The 22,588-nt window shown below is 39.4% G+C and overlaps 1 protein-coding gene across 3 annotated transcripts in view; it reads right to left on the reverse strand.

Annotated features, from left to right (window-relative positions):
* Positions 1 to 22,588, reverse strand: part of SLC7A2 (solute carrier family 7 member 2) — a 363,691-nt gene that overhangs the window by 47,504 nt on the left and 293,599 nt on the right. For 2 of the 3 annotated variants that reach the window (XM_081808052.1, XM_081808034.1), the window contains exon 1: positions 17,602 to 17,736. The gene's annotated coding sequence lies outside the window, so the exon portion shown is untranslated. Of the gene's footprint in view, positions 1 to 8,547; positions 15,898 to 17,601; positions 17,737 to 22,588 lie in introns of those variants that run through there. The other variant, XM_081808044.1, reaches the window with a different exon arrangement.

A 22,588-nucleotide genomic window follows, 5' to 3' on the forward strand; every position in this document is an offset into this window, starting at 1 on the left:
GGAGATTATGCTAAGTGAAATAAGTCAAGCAGAGAAAGTCAATTATCATATGGTTTCACTTATTTGTGGAACATAAGGAATAGCATGGAGGACATTAGGAGAAGGAAGGGAAAAATGAAGAGGGGGAAATCGGAGAGAGAGATGAACCACGAGAGACTATGGATTCTGAGAAACGAAAAAGGGGAGGGGGGTGGGGAGATGGGTTAGCCCGGTGATGGGTATTAAGGAGGGCACGTACTGCATGGAGCACTGGGTGTTATATGAAAACAATGAATCGTGGATCACTACATCAAAAACTAATGATGTATTGTATGGTGACTAACATAACATAATAAAATAAAATTTAAAAAATTAAAAAAAAAAAGTTTCACCCTTCGAGCTCATGAACACTACCACCTTAAGACTGAAAGTGTAATAATTATTAAAATATCAGCAATGGAGGAAAAATTTTAAGAACCAGGAAGAATAAATAAGCATCATAACTTATGTCCACATTAAAATTTTTAACAAATATTAAAACTCATTTCTTCTCGCTACAAAAACCTCCAGTGATCTAATATAAGAAGACTTCTTGCAATAAAAAGCTGGGGACTTTTACTGCTTTCATTAAGGCATACAACATTTTCTGAAACACCATATTAATTTTATAATTTATCCAGTTCATTCTTCACCCGTGTCTTGGGTTCTCAAATAGCTAATATTCTCCATTCTCCCCATATTTCTAAGTTCAAAACATTATTTCAAAACAAATGAAGTCTTTTGTTTCTACAAATCACATCTTTCATGTTTTCATTTTGCTTACATTTTATTCCAAATGGCCTCTGATAATATCAAGCACCTTTCCCTTCTATTACCAAAAGCTTTTCTGTGGCCTCATTTTGTGTCTGGGAATTAACTGATGTAATTCAGTAGGAGTCAACATTATTTTTTTAATCCACAGAAGAAATCTGTCTGAAGGGATGAAAAGGGGGAAATGAGCAGAGATGTTAGATACGTATTTGATACGCCATTTGACGTTTTATACATAGAATTCCCACTTAACTCCTTAGTGGCACAGAGTGTCTGCTCTAACTCTCCAGTCCCCTGTTACAGACTCCTCTTGGGTGCTGGTTATGGGGCCAGGGGCCTCAGCCTCAGTGTAAACCCTCACAACATAGAAGCTTCACGAGGGCAGAGATTCCATTTGACTGCTTTGTTCACTGGTGTATTCCAAATACCTAGAGAGTGCCTAGCACATAATAGATACTCAAGTAATTCCCGAATGGATGATTGCCACCATCGTTTTCATAAATGTTGACCAAGTACGTCCAGTAAAGAGTGACTAGGATATGGTGAGGGGTCTGGAAACCATGTCACTACTTGAGCAATGAAAGCAGCAGCAGGGGTTTGGGTACAAAAAGCAGTGATAGAGCTGGGGCCCAGAGAGAACCCTGATCTAAGCCCAGCCTATAAGCCTAAGAGTTACCAGCCATGTGTCTGAGAAAGTCACTGGAGTCTCCCTCTTTCCATCTTTGAAAAGGAACAGCTACAAGGATTAAATACACCAAGAAAGGTATCTGGCAAAAAGCAAAGAACTTACGAAAAATAAATTCGTACTATTTCTACATTTCACTTCTTTTCACTCTTAGGGGAAGAAAAAGACTTAGAAACAATAACTTTCTTCAGATATGTGAATGGCAATGTGTAAGAAGACAATAACACTGTCCATATTATACTAGGACACAAAACTCCAAGTAAAGGATATAATACAAAAAAGACTAAAATAGTGACCCAATAAAATGCAGACCTCCCTAATAGTGTTTCCACCCATAAGAAGCTGCCTACCAATAAAGGTGTCAGATTTCTGTCATTATTTTAAACAGAGGACAGGTGATTCAGAATGATTCAGAAATTTGCAGAACCAGGTTTCATTAAAAGGGTATTTAGCTAAGGTATCTGCCAACTCAGATTCTCTGATTTAATGATATAATTTCTTTTTTATGACTGAAAAACTACATTTGTCATGATTCTCTGCATATGTATAAACCAGCAGTTAGATTACAAGTAGACAATTTACACCAAAGTCCATATTGCCAAAAAATCTGCCATCCCAATCAACATCTTCGTCTTCACCCTCCTTAAAAACATGTAATCATGTAAGGGCACAGTGACTAGAAAACAAACAAAAAAACCCAAAACCATAAGGTATGTCCTCATAATAGTGATGACTTTGGAAAAGTGTCAAGGGGTATTACACCATTACATATCTGCTATTCAGACCAAATAAATATTGATTTGGTAAACCTTTCTCAAGTTTAAAGGTTCACCTGATGCAACAAGTCTATTTTCGGGCTAGCAACTGTGATTCCTCTTTCTTTCCCCGTTCCCCTGTAGAGAATATTTAGTTCACAACAGCACATCCTGCCTTTAATAGCAACTCCACCAATGTATCTGCAAAAAACAATGTCCTACAGGACCAGAAAAGAAAAGCTCTATCATTTACCCTTTTGGCCCAGATAATGACAATGTTAAACACTGGGAATATTAAGATCACACACCAACAGGAGATTTTATCATTCTCATTTCAGCAAAATTTATCAGTCTCCACTGCCTTCATCCTCATTACTGTTATGCTTCCAAGACTTAAGGTAGTTGTGATTCATGAATTTGAAAAAGCATCTGCTGGAAGATGAGGCTTTAATTGATCATCTTCACAAGACCGCACTTTTGGCTGAATGAAAGGATAATAAAGTTGGCCTAAGAGATGAACATAGAAGCAGGGAAAAGGCATTCTCCCCAGGTAAGACTGAGTTTTGTTCCCACTCAGAATAGCCTTAAGAGGAGAGGGAAATCTGGAAAACTTAAAAGTTTAAGTTCTTCCAGAATTAGATGCAAGGAGTCAACTGCCATCAAACTGCTGCTACATATTTCCCAGCTTCTTCCTTTCTATGTTCATTTTTAAGAGGAGAAAAGATATTTGGAACTGCTTTATTCACAGTGTGTTCGGGCACATTTAAAGAGAGCTAGAATAAAAATAAGGTTTTTTTTTTTTTTTCTGGGCTGCATTCTCATGCCACATTGACTCTTTTCATAATGTCAGGGACTCTGCTGGGTTCCTTATCAGCCACTCCTCCCAACTCCCAACCTATGTTTTAGTGTACGTGGTATTTTTAAAAGATTGCTCTCTGGTTCACCACATACCTTACTATTTTACACTTACCAGTTTCATTCATTTGCATTACATGCCTGGACCCAGGGAATTGGAACCAAATCAGTGGGAGCCTCTTTGATGTCAAGGAAGCTTCATGAATGTGCAGAGGGGCTTTTGCTCCCAAGCAATCCTCTAAGAGTGGAACATGTACATCATTTATATTTATATGTTACTTGGGGGTTGAGATAAGCTCAGGACTTTCTTTATTGACCTATGCTATAACATAGAAGTATACAAAAGGCAACTGGTCCTGAGAATAAATGGAAACTTTTTAAACCTTAGAAAAATGATCAGGCAATATTTTAAACTTCTACTTGTGTGCATGAAGGTAAAACACCTGATTTTATTTCTGTTTAGTTTAGAGACAATTTGTAACTATAAAAGTACTTTAACACCTATTAGGATGGCTACTAAGAAAAACCAGAAAATAGTAAGTGTTGGCCCGGATGTGGAGAAATCGTAAACCCTGGGCACTATTGTGGGAATGTAAAATAGTACAACCAATATGGAAAACATATAGCGATTCTTTAAAAAAAATTAAAAATAAAATAACCATATGATCCAGCAATTCCATTTCTGGGTCTATACTCAAAAGAATTGAAAACAGGGACTCAAAAAGGTATTTGCACACCCATGTTCATTGCAACATTATTCACAAAAGCCAAAAGGTGGAAGCAATCTAAGTACCCTTTGACAAATGAATGAATAAACAAAATGTGGTCTAAATATACAATGGAATATTATTCAGCCTTAAAAACAGGATATTCTGACACATATTACAACATGGCTGAACCTTGAGGACATTATGCTAAGTAAAATAAGCCAGTCACAAAAAAACAAACACTGTTTGATTCCACTTATATGAGGTATCTACAGTAGTCAAACACATAGAATGATGATTATCTAGGATTGAGAGGAGAGGGAAAAATAAGTTGTTAAATGGGTATAGAGTTTAGTTTTAAAAAATGAAAAAGTTATAGAGATTGGTTATACAACAATGTGAATTAACACTACTTAAATGTACACTTAAAAATGGTTAAGGCAGTAAATATTATGCTATGTGTATTTCAACATAATTAAAAATTTTTTGAAGAAAAAAGACTAAGAGTGTTGAGAAAAGGCGCGCCTAGGTGGCTCAGTCGGTTAAGCATCTGCCTTCGACTCAGGTCATGATCCCAGGGTCCTAGGATCAAGCCCCGCATCGGGCTCCTTGCTCAGCAGGAAGCCTGCTTCTCCCTCTCCCTCTGCCTGCCGCTTCCCCTGCTTGTGCTCTCTCTCACAAATAAAATCTTCAAAAAAAAAAAAAAAAGAGTGTTGAGAAAGGCTATATATAGCTTATTCCAGAACAACTTGGTGTCTATTTTTTTTTTTATTTGAGAGAGAGAAAGAGAGAGAGAAGAGCGAATGCAAGTGGGGGGGAGAACAGAGAGGGAGGGAAGGAGAATCCCAAGCAGACTCCTCGCTGAGTGTGGAGCCCGATGCAGGCTGATCTCACGACCCTGAGGATCATGACCTGAGCCAAAACCAAGAGTCGGATGTTCAACCAACTGAGCCACCCTGGCACCCTGGGTTCTATTTTTTAATGATAGATATTGGAGTGTATGTCTATAGGGCTTAGAAAAAAAGCCATGTCATTTGTTACTCTGTTTTGGGTATAGAGATACCAATAAGTCTGACCTAGAGTGTAAATTCTAAGAGCTCAAAGAACATGTCCCTTTTCAAATTTGTGTCTGTGTCTAAGTACATGGAAAAGTTCTGCACTTGGTGGGCATTCGTAACTACTGAGTGGCCCTATGTTTTAAAAAGAAAAAAAATGAAATTATAAAGCTTAAAGTTTTCTTTGAGCCAATGAGCCAAAGATTTCATTTGCTTAAAGAATACCAAATAATGCTGCACAATTGTTGGTTCTTTATGTCCCAGTTTGTCAAGAGGTGGCCCTAGTCGGGGTTCCAACTCTCTAAATTCTAGCTTTCACAGTCTAAGGGAAATTTTTTTCAATGATGGGTTGCTGTTTGGGCTTCGTAAAACCCCCAGTTTAGTACCTTGTAGCAGCAAGTTCATATAAAATGGTCATTAGTCTTGAAAAAGCTGATCTAGAATATGTTCTGCCAGGAGATGTCTTTTAAATGTAATAATTTTTAAAACATATACTGATTAAGGCTTGAGAGACAGATATTACTTGAATACAAAGCTAATTCACTGAATTCTATCCCCTGAATAATTTGTACAATAACAAATGTAGTAACTGGTAATAACAGGATTTCCAAAAGCAGTAACTATGTTACTCTAATTCAAGTCGTAAACTAGCTCCATTTAAGTTATGTGAAAAAGCAATAACTAAAAGTGATGACTCACAGGCAGACTTCTTGAGAAAACAGATTGGCTCTTTTTTTTTTTTTTTTGGAGAGTAACTACAAGGTGCTCTTCCACACAAAGTTAAAGGGATGCTACAAATGGATGAAGATGAAGATTTTTCTTAAAAAGTTACAGAATTACCCTCCCTATATTCACTGTTCATTTTTATGTTCTGAAAAGGTTGCCCATCATCCTGAAGTTAGCATTTAGAGTCAGGCTTGAGGGAAAGTGAGTAGAGGAAGAGAACGAGGGAGAGGAGGGAAGGCAGATGCTGACGATGGTTTCCCCACAGACTAGCGTACTCGCCAAAGCCTCTGCCAAGTGCACGTAACAATGTTCTTCAAGGCTGACCTCACCCAAAGGAGAAAATACAACCCATGTCCCAAGGACAGGAGACAGTTAAGGATGACTCCCAGAACATGGTCTACAGAGGAGCTCAGCCTTGACAGCTGAGGCTCTGGTGAGCACTAGGCTCAGGTTTAACTACATAGTTTGCCCATTCACTTCCAACTAGAAGAAGAATGATAAGGGAGGAAGGGGAGGAGAAGGGAAGAGGAGGATGGGAAAGAAAAGAGGACAAGAGGATGAAGAGGAGGATGGGGAGGACAAGGGGGAAGGAAAGGGGAGGAGGGAGACTGAGAGGAGGACAAGGGGACCAAGAGGAGGAGAGGGTGGAGGAGGCAGAAGAGGACAAGGGGATGAAGAGGAGGAGGGGGCGGAGGGAGGAAGAAGAAGGCGGAGGGGAAAGAGGAGAAGAGGACAAGGGGACCAAGAGGAGGACTGGGAAGGAGTTAGAAGGAGAAGGAGGATGAAGAAGAAAAGAGGACAAGGAGACTAAGAGGAGTGGGGGAGAGGAGAAAACCTGGAGCCTGCTGTAAATGCTTCCTTGATTACAAGCTGAATTATCTTAAGCAGCTACAGCGGCCCCCACCCCCAGTACATCCCAGCTACATATCAGGGTCTCTAACATCTGAGTGGCATCATACCTGATATGGTCAGAAAAGACCTCAAGAAACTCTTGGTGGGAAAACCCAGGGAATAATAAATAGGAACGGTCTACTTGCTATTTTTCTTCTAGAGCAGAAAAGGAGCTTAAGGGATATTCTGATGCTCTAAGCCCCTCTTTTCCTAAGCACTGAAATAGAGTTGGAAAAAAATCAGCATTTACTGGGAATTAAGAAAGAGAAATTCAGATTTTTTTTCCTACAGCTATAGCTATTCTCAGCATTTTATTGTTTTTAAATATGAAAACATCATCATTTATGTTACCAGTTAGGAAATTTTGACTTTTCTGCAGATGTCTGCACACATACAATCTCCAGCTCACTCTTCCATGATACACACACCTGTGAGGAATAGTTAGGCATGATTCTGCTTGGAATGAAATGGATAGGTGTCTTCTGAGCCTAAAATCTTATGATTTATTAAAACTAGCAATGCTGTATTTGATGTTTCAAAGATGTGGAAAATTCAGTTCAGGAAATAATTTCAGCCTAAGTTCTGTTAAAGTGAACATTGGAGAAAATTACCTACTCTGCCTTAAAACACTATTCTACATACATCATTTTGTTGGGGGCAAAAAAGAAAAAAGAACAAGGACTCTTGCATTCTTTTTTCACTTTTTATTTCACTCAATAGAAGTTACACTTGGTTCAATAAGATGAGCACTTTTCTTCCACTTCTTGAAAACAGCCTGAATTCTGATTCATGCATACAAAGTCAGAAGTGAAATTATATGGTTTAACTTAACCGGTTCCCCTGGTCTAACAGGTAATGCATTAAAATTGTGTGTGACGAAGTCAAGTTTTCAAATGGGCTTTCAATTCCATTGGTACCAGTTGCAGCTGGTGTCTGTGCTCCCCACTCACCAAGTCACCCCCGCAGCAGCCACATCATCCGGCCTGCCTCCCGCCACCATCACCTCCACCTTTTAGATGTCACACAAGAGTTAAGCAACAGCTATGAACAGGCTGGTCGATCAACAAAAAGTCAAACATTAGCAACTGTACTAAATAATTTCAGAATTGGGGGTTAGAGAAACGATGGGGTCCTCGAGGCTTTACGGTTTCAAATCTTTACAAAAATTAAGTTACTATTATTCCAATGTACTTCAATGAGATCAAAGTCCCTGCAGCTTTCAAAGTCACTGGAGCAATTTATCAGTTTTGGAAGTAGTCGGGGTCTGCAACATGCTTAGAGTTGGCATTGTAGTAAGAATAAAAAAATACTTTAAATATTGTATAACTTTTAAAGTGACAATGCTAGGTTTGTCCTTCATACTTATTTTGAACTCCGTAGCAAAAAAGATCAGAGTAATGTAAATATGCAATTCATTATTCAGAAGGTTCACACAACCCATTTCAGTGAGATAAAATGCAGTATCAACAGAAATTTTACGCAAAGTCTGCTCTTTGTTTGGTTCACTGAACTAAGTGCAAACCATCTGTTACCTATGATAATCAGAAGAAGTAAAAAAAAATCAAACAGCTTTTTTTTTTTTTCAGATAGCACAATAGCACTCCAAACAGAACTTACTCGCTTAAAAGCACCACTTAGGAGGTTGAAATCCTAATGACTTTAGATAGCTTAGAACCCACATTTAAAGTCATTTTCTTTTCAGGTTAAGATTATGTTTTTCTTTTTTTGAAAAGCAAGCCATTTAAAAAAAAATTGTTCACATTGTAAGAATGCCACTACATGAAAACATCTTATTCAAATGTTAATTTCCAAGAAATTTTAAAAACTAAAAGTTACAGTTAAAATTGTACTTTGATTCCTATTTATAAAATTCCTACCACATAAGTGGTATACTATGATTATGATTTGCTTTCACAGAAGTAGAACAGTCTGATATAAATCAGTGCTTTTGCTACATCAAAACCTTGAAATCAAGTCTTGACTCCGGGCCTAGCTCTCTGACCTCAGATAAGTTAAACCGCTTAAGATCTCAATTTCTTAACCTATAAAAAGAGAGGTCTAAAATATCCTTCTCAGCAACTTACCTCTTTGTCTTCCCAACTTGTCTAGCACTGTGTCTGGCTGATATATGCATCGTGCCAGGAGCTCAGAAACTGTCCGTGGCCAGGGAGGCTGGAGACGAACACTTCCAAAGTTTCACAAATTGCCCACAGGACAGTTTTTCAATGTATTGCTGAGTTTAGGATTTGGAATACAAAACCAGCTATCACAACAGTGCCTCACCATTTTTCCAGCGGCAGAACCAAATTTCTGGGATACCGAGCCTTATGCATGTCTTATCATCTAGTGAAAAAGTGATTTTTGTTTTAAAGGTAAAATTGTTTCTCAGAAGAGTTTAAAACAGGCACCCGCCCAAGATATGTTTTCAAAGCTCTAGTACTACAAATTTTATCAACACCCACTGTTGCTTCTCAACCGCATGCAAATGTGCTTTGTGCTCTTTTCTTGATGAATACTGCATACACAAGTCCTACTCCACCTACACAACCATGAGGGCACCAATGTAATGCATTTAAAGAGGGCTCTTTGCAACAAAACATTACAAATTGTAACCACTCGTCAAGCAAGTTTTGCAAAAGACAAGAATTTCAGCAGAGAAACCCACTTTAAAATTCTGTTCTTCGTTAGTCACTCTTTAGTTCTGCATGACCTCTTTAGTTCCATTAAACTGTACCTTTATTAACTTCCAGAGCTTTCTATAAGAAGATCCATATCAGACTGACACTGAGCCATAAGGTTGGATTTCAAATGTCTCTCTGAAGATGCTCCAATTTTAGATAAGAAAAGAGGGCACTATTGCTATCCATTATTTTTTTCCTTCTCTTTTATGTATATATTTACAAATATTCAATTAAAGTGATCTCAACTAAGTTTAGAATCGAATCTATTTCCTGGCCCATAGGCGGACATAGAAATCTGTGGCTCTGAGAATTTGGGGGAAAGAAAGATGGTGATGCTGGAGATAACTGATGTCCAAAGTGTTCCTTTGATGGCAGGTAACTGCTTCCAACATGGCACAAATGAGAATGGTCATCATTGTGCTCAGGTCACAGCTTTTAAGTGGAGCTCCCCACGCCAACACTTACCTCTGAGTCTTCTCAGCTCCACCATGGAGGCCGTGAGCAGCCTTCTTTCAGTAAGAAGAAAGGATGTATGACCCAAGAAGGTCTCATTCTGCCCCAAAATACCCTCTCCTAAGATACTTTTCCCAGGAGCTGAAATGGCTTCTGGATCACAGGGTTCTCATCCTGGGGGTTCCTAAAACCCCAGGTATGAATTCAGGGCAGCTTGAACTGCCAGACACATTACAGAAGATTACAGGGGCATTTGTATTTTTCACGTATATGTGTGGTTCTTCTTCCTTCCATGAAAACAAAACATAATCAGAAAGGACAGAAGAAGGAGGGGCTCCTTCTCTATCAAATAACTTTAAGTACCATTCGTTCAAATACAGTTGATCCAAATTGTACGAAACTTGTCATGAAACCTTTCACTAAAAAGACAGTAAGTCAATGCAATCTTTCCTTTTCAACCTGAATCTCTTTACTTCTCCCATTTGATTCACTTGTCCAATCTTTTAAGATGTGGACAGTTAAATTTCAGACACTGCTCAAACAGCATGGACTTCAAGTTGTAAATGTTAAGACAATTCTACTATAATTACATTAATACATTAAATGATTCTGCTACCTTCCCTTCCAAAAATGTTCATGTAAATTTGTAATATAGATTGAGTAGCCAAAGAGGAGAGGCTTTGGTAGGGAAGTAACTCTTGAATACCGTCAAGTTCCATAGTGATTAAACTGTTATCCACTGGAGCATCTCATTCACATGGCATATCCTCACATGCCACAGAGTAGGTGCTCAATCTTCACTCTAAGCTAAAACTCACTAAAAAACTCAGCAGTGATGTTTGATTTTGGTGATGAACAAAGTGAACTCTCAGTAGGTTTTGGACTTAGATGACATTTCGTATTCTTCTGTCAACTCCTTCAGATAAGTCTAGGTCAATGCAACATGTCAAACCTGAGGAGTGAAATAGCAATCCCACTTTGCTTGCTTAAACACAGGCAATTAGACTTCATTTTCTTGTATACACTGCCCTGGAAAAAAAATAGTTAGATTCCTAACGTGGCAAGACATTCCAGAGTGTTAATGAGCCCTCAGGATGGAGTGTCAAAGCTTACCTCTGGATCCTTCTAGGTCTCACAGAAATGTCTCCTAAACAATTGCTCAAATAACAACAGAATTAAAGAAACCCCTTAAAACTTGCTGTTGGATTCAAACACAAATGTAAAATTATGTTTAATATGGTCACAAAAGCAGATAAAAAGTCGACACAGACTAGCCTGAATTTATTGGACATAGGATTTCCCAGAGGAAGCCACACTAAGTTGATACAAACTATCAGTAAGTTTTCATTTAGATTTTTATGGAGTTGCAAACATCTTTGTAGACTATGAGCCCCATGCAAAAATAGTAAGTATCCTCTGCTTCAAGAGACCAGGAACATTACAGAAGTGAACATAAAGTGAATTTCAAGAGGAAAAAAAAAGTCACTTTCTGAATGAAAGGGGAAAATTTCATTTAATACAAATGTTCTCTACTTGAAGGAAAAACACAAGACATTTGTAAAGACTTTTATTTGCTAATTTATTCAGGAGAAATTTAAAGTTTTTTATTCATATGGTACTTTAAAATAATAATACAATGAATATCCACTCACCATCCAACCCAAGAACTTCGAAATAATATTTATTGGTCATACATGAACCGATCAGGAATGGCATGACAACAGTGTGCTACAAATAATTTAGAATTAATAGAATTCTGAGCACCTAAGGTCCAGTAAACAAAAACCTGTGAAGTGATTTTTACTTAGCAGAAATGGAAAGATTTGTCTGGTAAACTAAAGATGCAAATTAATTACCTGTCCTTCCCACCCCCCACCCCCTCTCAGGATCAATCATCAGGTGTTTGTGTTTTGTTTTCAATGGTATGTTCACAAGAACCTTGAAACCTGAAAGGTGAAGGTGTGACACTCAACTCCATGTCTTCATGGAGACCTTCCGCACACCACCCAAGAACTATGTCTGACAGGAATTGAAATATAGTTTGGGTTCTATAATCCCTTTAAAACTTTTTTTTCTTCTACTAGGTCAACGGTAGGACACTAAACTAAATGTGCTTTCTTCTAACAAAACAGCTCTTTCCTCTCTAATGTGGGGTAGACAAGTATCTCTTCAGCTACCAGCACTTTTTGTCCATCCTTTGTCCATTCCAAGCTGAAAGCAAAGATTATGACTATCACTCAAGCAGAGACAGGGACTGCTTTCCTGGTCTTGAGCGAGAAGCAATAATGGGAGGATGGATGAAGACCTCCTGCGATCTTTCCATTCTTGACACGGTTCTTTATGGGTTTTAAACTCATTAAATTTCCATAAATGTGCCATGCTTGCCTAATGTAAGAACGCAACTGTTAGAGTGAGAAATTAAAATAATTGCATGTTCTTAATTTGATTGCACTTTTGGAATGGCTTTATTCTTCAAGATTTCCATCTAAAATATAACCTCCTATTGTGTTTTAACTTTTCTTCTAAGACCTTTCAGAGTAGTTTGAATTTACAGTTAAATATAATTTTCTAGAGGTCCAGGGTAATAAATGGTAAACAATTTTGCCAAACTAATAATAAGTATTATCGCCCTCCCAAATGCATATTTTGGTGAATAACTGCTCAGCCAAACTCAAGTCCAAGTGACTCAAGTTTTACCAAAGAGCAACTAGAGGAGAAGGAAGATTGGCTTTAACAGCAATAATGGTAACCATAATGATGATAATACCTAAACTGAATGGGCATTTAGTCTATGTCAGAAACACAACACAAACTTTTTTTAAAAAGTAAAGTTTAGAATAGATTGTTATCTCTTTTCCTGATACCTTCAGCTCTTTGTGTCACTCAAATGGCAGCTTTATCATTCTCTTTCCATTGTATGATTACTTATTAATTCCTTCACTGGGTTGTCAACACCCAGAGAATAGGAACCAAGTTATTTATCCTTTGCTTCTCTACAGACTCCAGATCTGGGCAGTAAATATATACAACACATACTCATCCAAAATGGATTAACTAACCGCTATTCATGGAAGACTCCAAATAGAGTATCTCATAAGATATTCTTAGAATCAAAATTACAAAGTCGCATTTCCTATTCCAAGGCAGTCCTAATGAATCAAAACAGTATTCAGTAACTTGGATGCACACACAACTGCTAAATACTATAAATTCTGCATATGAGTAGTGGTAAATTTTGCATATTAGTTTCACAAAAATGAAATCCAGTTGTTTCCACCAAATGCATACCTTCTTTTGGAAACCAGACAGCAGGAATGGGGAGAAGGAGGGATTATGACCCACACGCTTTGGGAAAATAAACTCTGCATATGGTACAGAGAAGCCTTCCCACTCCACCACTCAGATATATTTCAAGTTCTAGAGACTGTAGTGTGATTTTTGAAAGTAGAAATTGAATTGCATTCTGAAAATCTGCCCTCAGCTCATATTGAGTGTAAAAAAATAAGGCTGAACATGCAAAGAGACCCCATTTTTTTCCTTAAGGTTCAATATACAGTTGCATAATTCCACTATCACTTAACTCCATTCTCTCTTATTCCACTAGTGACTATCATCACTATCATCGTTTACCAAAATGACAGCTAGATACCCAGAGCCAAGGCAAGAAAAGACCCTAACCAACCAATCTTTATCTCTAATGATCAAAGTATCAACTCCTGTAACATTTTTTGGTCTACACAGAAGTAAAATGAATAAAATATAAGCTTTAAGGTGTACTTTCTTTCTTGATTTTTTTGAAGAGACAATCATTCGTTTTTAAGTAGAACAGATCCACTTATCTTAAAATCTGAACTAAAAAAAAAGTGGCAGAGGGGCAAAAGTATAAGAATAAAATGAGAGCCTCTTAATTACAGTATCATTCAGCATCCCCTGTGACATGAAGCTCCATCCACCATGATCACTAGGCTCACTAGGAAGGAGGCTTTGATGGCATAAACAGGATTGTATTACATATAATTGTATAAAGACCTAGGGAGGCTTCCTGAAGCCAGACTGGGTTAAGGAAAGAAAAGAATTTTCCCCAGAACTGTGGGAAAAACTAGCAAGAATCAACAAGGGACATAAAAATTCTTTGCTGTGTATTGTTCAAAAATATTCCAAAAATGAATACAACACAGGGCTTTTTTTTTTTAACTCCTGAAAGAAAGGTTAAGAATCCTTAAAATCCTTAAGTCCTTAAAAATCAACATGTTCTTATATCATCTGCTTCACTGCCGAATCCCAGATTGGCTCACGTTCTGAAGAAAGGTACTAATATGAGGCACCAGAAATGAGTATGGATTTTGTTTTTTATTTATTTTATTTTTTGAAGGGGGATGGAGAGAGGCATAAAATCAAATTTATAACATCTGCAGAATGAAATCATCACATAGGACACTGTAGCCTGATGATTCCATCTTGGATGTAAGAAACCCCAAGAGTCTCAACAACGTATGTCTATACACACCCAGAAAAATGCAACCACAGATTTCCCTGAACAGAGAGATCCAAAGTAAAAGTCTAAACAGGAACCAAGAGATGCAACCCACATATTTAAACCCAGCCTTTTAAATAAAAACCACTTTAACTCAAATCTTAAAGTCAATACTGATGGTACTTACCAATGAGAAGGTTAACTCAATAGCAATAGAGGCTATTCCCAGAAACATTTAAAGTTTAAGAGTCCATAAACACAAGAAAAACAGTAGTGCACTGCATGCTTCCACAGATCAATATATATTTATTAAGTTGGACAAGAAAAATTAATGGATAAGTCATGCTCTGATTATCTTAACTGAGCTACTGAGAACCTGGTTGGCTACTTAGAGCCCGGGGGAAATGAACCCCCAACTATTGGTTTGGTTTTGTCAATGGCATCTCCAACATTTCCACAGACACAAACATCACTTCCAAAACAATAGCCAAAAAGGCAAGTAAAAGAATATATAAGAAGAATCAGGACAAATCTATTACTAGTAAATACGTTTTACCAGTCAAACGAAAATGCCAAGCATAAGTGCTTTTGATGATGGAATAGTAAGCAGCATCATCTCCATATATGAGAAAGTGTGTTCCTTACTTGCTTTCTGGTGTAGATGGTACTCAAGTCATCTGTTTACAGGTATTGTTTTTATATAAAATTACAACAAAAAAAACTACTTGTAAATCCATCAATGAAGGGTTTCCCAAATGTAAAACTAATTGAAGAATCCTTCCAAAATCAGAGCTACACATTACTTTTGGTTGTCCGGTGCCTGGTACAGAGTAGGGACCCAGTAATTTTAAACGAAGGAATATATATTCAAAGACATACATAACACCCTTTCTCAAATTATTGAAATCAGTTGGCATTCACTCGACAATAAGACATACTGAGCATGTGTTATGTGCAGACATTGCGTTAGGCAATAGAATGAAAAGTTATTAAAACGGAAGACAATGAAAAGAATTATTTCATTAGGTTTTTTTTTAATCAAGGCTTTATCGGTATGGTTTTGTATACTCAGATTAAAGGTATAGAAATGAGTTAACCACACAGATTTTCCAAACCATTTAGATGAGTTTTATCATATAAGGGAAATCCTACAGTTAACTGAGTTTTTCAATATTCAGTTGGATGACAAAACATTCAAATGAGGCACACAGTACTAAATATGTCAATATTTAGAAATATATCCAAATGAAAATTTCACTTTTGTCCTGACATCCAGTAAGTGGTCTACAAGAAGCCAGTCCTTAAAAATCAACATGTTCATATTATGCTTGGGGAAATAATAAAACAAATAGCAACATAAGCTGTTTTCAATATTCTGGTCTGAAAGTTGGTCACTGAAGGGCATCAAAATAAAACCAGCAGATGGCCCTGAACACTTTTAAAAAAATACTTACACAGGTATATAGCTAGGGATAAATGGAGTAGCAAGCAAATAAAACAGAAGAGAAGACAGAAACTAGGCTAAACAGAGAAGTCAAAGGAAAACTATGAGAGAAAGCCCTTTTGAAAAAGTGGGCTGAAAAGAGCAGAAACAGCCACAGATGAGGGCTCAGGTCTGGCCAGAAGAGCCGAGAGAAGCGATGAGAACTTCAGCAAGGAGGCACGGGAAGACAACAAAAGGTGGGCCATGCAGAATGGAGACCAGGCACTCCCACTCTGCATAGATTAGCAGGTATGTAGCGGAAAGCAAGACCCTAAAAATTCTTTAGGCACATATGTTCAAAAAAATATATATGAGAATAGAAGATGAAAAATTCCAGAGTATTCTGTCTTTTCAAACTCCAACAGCTACCTTATCTCCCCTCCCAGCCTCTAATTCTCTTTAACAGGCTCTAAGTCCAGTGATAATGATTAGAGACTTTGGAATCAAAAGGGTTTTGCCAATGACATGCTAAAGAGGCCATGGATTCTGCAAACTGAATCCCAGGAGATACCAGGCTGAGTTTTACTCTGCTCTCCAAGGCCACGGCACACCCTTAAAAGATTAAAATGCCTTAAGGTAAATGACGTTTCCCAGTCATTCACAATATGGAAACCAACTGAGGGCAAGGGAGAAAACTGAAAAAAATCCTAATAAATAATGTGGCTTCCCAGCATTCACTCAGAGTAGCCAACTAGGAACTTTTTAGTAAAGGAAAAAAATTAAAAATGCATATATTCTTCTGCACCAAAACATCATTTCATACCAAGCTTTAGTACAACTAAAAGAAAAAAGGATTTAATTTACAAAGGGAAAAAGCAGCTATCAGAAAGTATACACTTAAGCTATTCTTATCCTGTACATCCCTTAGAAAAAGAGCACAAACACAACTGCTTGAATTTCCTGGGGAGATGATTATTATAAATGCTTAGGGGAAAAGAGGTGACTGAAGTTTTAAGGACTGGCTGGGGCAAGAGTGCAAGAGTATCAAGTCAGAGGCCACAAACACACTAACTTGACATGCCAGCCCCCGCCAGCATTCAGAAAGCTCTATCTGAACAAAATCTGACGATATTCCCTCATTAAAAGGATGAATGTTTCTGCACATGCGACTAGATAAACCTTATTACCAGTACTAAGAGTCAACTAACCGCTTTTGGAGGCAGTTCTGCATAAATGCATGAAAGTCTGAATGGGTTGAACCTTTTTACTCCTGAAATCTAGGCACTGTTTCCACTTAGACGTGTAGGACCCGTGAGCGTATTTTTAAGTATCTTTAAGATACCATCTCTGAAGACGTTACTCCCTGCACTGTGTATACGCGTAAATGCATGTCAGAAAGTTCTCCGGAGGAACGGATATTCTGAGGCCATGGGCTTGGTGATTGCCTAAACACCAGAATGGCATTTCGAGTTCGAAGCTGAAGACGGCATGAAATAGGCTTAAAAGAGTATAGCCCATCTCAAACGGGTTTCAAACTGCATCCATTTACTTTCAAGTTACCCCCAAACACACACCACGACATTTTACCTGTCCTACCAGTCCCGGTCAGGTCTAGGACGCGAAAGCCTTCCAGAGCTCCAAGTGCTGTTCTATATTTAAACCAAGAATCTCTGGAAGGCGACTTCAGGGACCCCTCAGTGTGCAGAACGGGGCGGGGGGGGGGGAGGGCTGGCTTGCGCTCCTGGAGATGGGTGCCCAGGGCCACCGAGGCCAAGAGTGCCTCAAGGGCTCCCGAAGTAGTGCCCGCCGTCTCCCAGCCGCCGCGACCCGCGCAGCTGCTGCGGACCCCGACGCCTTGGGGCACACGCGGCCGCACGGGGTCGGTCAGGGCGAGGCGCAGCCCTCGAGACAGGGGTCCGCGGCGGCAGCCCCCTCCCGCCGCCCCGGCGCTGTCCGTTTCCGAGTCGCGGCCGCGCCCCCGAACGCGGCCCTCCGCGCCCCCCCGCGCCCCCTCGCGCCCCCGCCCAGCCCTTTCCCCTCCGGCTCCGGTGCCCAGGCCGCCCCTCGCCGGCGACCCCTCCGCGTGGCCGGACACTAGGCAACTTACTGGGGCAGTGCAAGGGCCGCGTCGAGGGGGCGGTGGTGGGCGAGCGGCTGGAGCGTGTCGGGGGCCCGCGTCTCCGGGAGGCTGCAGGAGCTGCCGCAGCCTCGCTGCTCCGCGCGGAGAGGAGCGCCCGGGTCGCTGCGCTGCAGAAGGCGGGCCGGGCACGTGGGCGCCCCTCTGTGTAGCCGCGCCGGGGGCGGAGCGCGGGGCAGGGCGGTGCCGCCTCCTCCCTCCCCCGCGCTCGGCCGCCGCGCGTCCAGACCTTCCCGGCAGCGCGGGCCAACCCTTCGGGTAGGCGGCGTCCGGCGGCTGCGCCTCGGGGTCGGTCCGCGGCCTGCAGCGCGGGCACTCGCGGGCGTGCGCTCCCCCGGGCCCGGGCCGGTGGGCGCGGGGCGCGCGGCCGGCTCCTGGGGCGTCGGGCCTGGGAAGCGTGGTTGCCCAGGAGGGAAAACTGAATTCCTGCTTTCCTTGGAGGACGCAGCCTCAGGGGTGTTGCCAAAGCTCTAAGTGGAGTTCTTCCAAGTGGGGTTTTTGTCTCCAGTTTACTGTTCATTCTGAGAAGAATTTGTAAATAAGAATAATAATAACATACCAATGATAATGATCAATAGAAGCTTTGTCAAATAGTACTACTTCAATAAAAACCATGAAAGTTTATAAAAATGTGCAGTTGCTATTCTGAAAATTCCAGTAATGTAAATAGGTTGTCATGACTGTTTGAAGGTGGGCAATAAGAAAATGACATTTGCTATTTCCAAAAAAAAAAAAACAACAAAACAGCAAAAGTTACACAATCAAGGTTTCTCATACTGCGCTATTGTTTACTTTAGGAGTCTCTGATAAGATTAAAGTCACAATGTGAAACTCTGTTAATTTTAATCTGAAAGGAGAAAACATTGGCCTGAATTGAACAGTGAGTGTATATTATTATTTTTGTTTGATAGAAAGATCTACCTTATTTCGTTTAATATTATGCTAAATATCTTTTTATTCATCTACCAGTAATAATATTAACTTTGGCAAAGCGCCAGATTCGTATTGCTACCTTATACATATACTTTTATATGGTGTTCTAAATCATTCTTAACTTCTTTAACAGAATCTAATTAAAGATTTGGGACTTCACTCCAAAAAATGTTACATGCACAAAATCTCAATGACTATTTCCAGAGTTCAGCTATCTCCTTGAAGCCATCAATGGACCTCATTGAAGAACTAGAAGTCTGAATAGCACCAGACTGCAAGGATATTTATTATCTGTTCTAGTAAATGTCTTATGTAATAGAGTTTTTATCAATATAAACTTAGTTTTACAGTGTAAAACAGAGTCCTTGTGCAACTAATCATTAACGATATAGAGGGATTTGACACATGTTGATTCTGACACCAAATGTACTCAGTCCCATAAGGGTTAGGAGGCATTGCACCAACGGGTGAAGGAAACTCAAGACTTAAGAGACTTTGTTTAATTTCTAAGGGTGAGGGATCTGATATAAAATTTTCCACCTGTTTTTTTTTTTTTTAAGAAACTAAATTTGCTATTTTAAATTTAAGAAATTATTTCCCCATATATTTGTATCTAAATACCCTCAAGGGACTGTCTGTGATGAGGTTGCACCACATTGATTTGAGATAAACTAATCTATCTGACATTTAGAAACTGCCAATTTAGTCAGAATACCAGTCTTTGAGTTTATCTGGTAATCTGACTATCTGATGTTGGTGCTTCCTGAATCAAGAACACATTGTGTATGTGTGTGAATAATAAAAGCTATTTCATCTCTAAGCAAAAATGAGCAAGTCCTTTCTAATAAGCACAATGTTTGATAGCGATCTTGACACACTAGAGACGTTGACTTATATATTCCTTTTCCTGTTGGAAGTTATTAACTGTGAATCTCACGTCTTATTTTTGGTTATTTCTCAACTTTTAAAATGTTTTTAGGTGTAGAAAGGATGGAACGTGCATGGATCTGAGTCTTTAAGATGGACTCTGAGAAACTGTTGAATCTCAGATCTGTACCTCTGAAACAAATAATGCAATATATGTTAAGAAAAAAAAAGAAGGTAGCAGGAGGGGAAGAATGAAGCGGGGGAAATCGGAGGGGTAGACGAACCATGAGAGACGATGGACTCTGAAAAACAAACTGAGGGTTCTTGGGGGGAGGGGGGTGGGAGGATGGGTTGGCCTGGTGGTGGGTATTGAGGAGGGCACGTTCTGCATGGAGCACTGGGTGTTATACACAAACAATGAATCATGGAACACTACATCTAAAACTAATGATGTAATGTATGGGGATTAACATAAGAATAAAAAAAAATAAATTAAAAAAAAAAAGATGGACTCTGAGAGCCAAGGAAATTAGATAGAAACAAAATATCTGAAATGGATTAAGCTATATTGACTTCATCTTCATCTGCATTTCCATTTGCACTGTTCTGTTCAAGCTCTTCGGAATGGAATTTGCATCCTCTTCCCAGATGAGTCATGTTTTCACCCACCTCGGTCTACCTCACCCTGTCTGGTGTACTATACTTTTCACTTTCATCTGTCCAGCTTCCTCCTTAGGGATGAAACAGAAAATCCAACTTAGTCATTTTCAGCAGCAGGAGTGATCTGGGTGGTTGTCTTCCAAAGATTTCAGAAATGTTTGTGCATCTGAACTGTTAAGTTTTATGAAATTGCAGGGAATTTCAAGGGACTTTTGTAGCTGAATAAATTCCACACCCTTTATTCCTACACTTGCCAAATACAATCCAAAGTAAATCTCATGTCCATGAATAAGCAAGTTACTTTAACTACCAAGACCTGAGTTTATTCTTACTAGTTCTAATTTGACTCCATTATCCCAAAGCTATTTCAGTGAAGACAAAGCTAAAATCCCCCCCCCTTTTTTTTTTTCCTAAATCTTCGGATACTGGATACTGTGTTACAGTTAAATTGGCTTGACAGAGAAAAAGGACTGGATCTGAGTTCAGGCCACTAGAGTTTCAAGGGCTTTCCATCCACTGTTGTTCTCCATTCCCCTTTCAAAAACGTGTAAAAAATTAAAGGCAACTTTCCACTGGGCACATTCCATATTTGCTTATCCCTAAAGATAAGCAATAAAATATTGAAAAAAAATGGTTGGAAAAAAAGTAAGTCCTTAAAATGACAAATTAGATTTGAAATTCGTATTTTTCTGCTTGTCTTTTTTAACAAAGACCAAACAATGGTTTCGCAATGGTTTCTCCATCCTGCGCTGCTCTCCCTATGAATTTCCCTGCGTCCTGTCACTTGGCTTGTCTCTGGGGTTTCTTTACATTGGCCATTAATCAAGAATCACCCAGAGCTCCACCCCTCTGTCCTGGTCTCTGTTTCCTTCTGCCAGGATTCCTGCTGGGACAGTACCTGCTGGAAAAAGTCAGCTTTCTCAATCCAAACATCTTTGGTCAGCCTATTGGTCTAAGGACTGAAAACCAGGGGTTTGGAAGAGAGCTCAGCTAATGTAAATCCTCTTTTTTCCTTCAGGCTTGACAAAGATTCTAATTGCTTTAGAGTTGGCTTCCAAAGCTCATCCTATGGACTTTGCTCTGTTCTCATCTGCCTCAAATTCTCTCCTGCTTGCTGGTCCTTTTTGTTTTGAAATGGTCTCCCCCACCTTGACTTCTGTGATCTCTTCATTTTCTTCCTACCATCCTTATCACTTTTTTGTCCTGCTTGCTAATTATGGAACTCTTAAGATTAAATTTTTGAATCATTCTTATCTCCATCTGCCTTCACAATCTTAAGATCCTCAGACTCAACCAATTAAATGGCATTGATCCCAAAAGCTACTTTGCCAGGCCTCATCTTTCATCCTTGCTCCAAACTATGTCTCTGGTGAGATGAACTTGCCAGCACCTGAAAATACATGGTTGAAAACAAATCCCTCTCTTTCTTAGACTGGTCTGTCTCTTTCTTTCTCTCTCTGACTTCCATTTAGTATTCTCCTGGTCCTCCAGGCTTAATACTTTTAGTTCTTGATTACTTGCTTCTCTCCTTCAGTTTTTATGTTCCACTGTTCACAGAGTTCTGCTACTCTTCTTCCATTTATTCTTTTTTTTTTTTAAAGATTTTATTTATTTATTTGAGAGAGAGAGAATGAGAGACAGAGAGCACGAGAGGGAAGAGGGCAGAGGGAGAAGCAGACCCCCTGCCGAGCAGGGAGCCCGATGTGGGACTCGATCCCGGGACTCCAGGATCATGACCTGAGCCGAAGGCAGTCACTTAACCAACTGAGCCACCCAGGCGCCCCCATTTATTCTTTATCATGGAAACAATCCTTTCTCTTGATTTCTAGGAATTTGTATCCTTAATCTCTATTCTCATCATGTTAAGACATGCGATTGTGGTCTTATAAAAAAAACTTCTTGACGGTAAAATCAAACTAAACTCCTTCTATCATGTAAGTCTCCATCAACAGCTTCAGTAAATTTCCTCAAATTATCACTCAGCCCTGTGCTGTCTAATATGGTAGTCACTAGCCGCGTGTGGCTTTTGAGCACTTGACTTGTGACTAGACCACATTGAGATGTGCCGAAGAGTAAAAGAACACACTGAATTTTAAAGTCTTAGTACAATGAAAATCATGCAAAAATGTCTCATTAATAGTTTTTTCATGTTGATTATATGTTGAAATAATGTTTGGGATACAGTGGGCTAAGTAATATATATTATTAGAATGATTTTCACCTGTTTCTTTTGACTTCTTTTCACTATGACTCTAGAAAATTTTATTTTTTTCTTTTAAAGATTTTATTTATTTATTTGAGAGAGAGAGACACACAACGAGAGAGGGAACACAAGCAGGGGTAGTGGGAGAGGGAGAAGCAGGCTTCCCGCTGAGCAGGGAGCCCGATGTGGGGCTCGATCCCAGACTCCTGGGATCATGACCCAAGCTGAAGGCAGATGCTTAATGACTGAGCCACCCACGCGCCCCTGACTCTAGAAAATTTTAAATTACAAATG

Source organism: Leptonychotes weddellii, chromosome 2 (genome assembly GCF_054177405.1).
Source record: "Leptonychotes weddellii isolate Sample4059 chromosome 2, ASM5417740v2, whole genome shotgun sequence".
Lineage (NCBI taxonomy): Eukaryota > Metazoa > Chordata > Mammalia > Carnivora > Phocidae > Leptonychotes > Leptonychotes weddellii.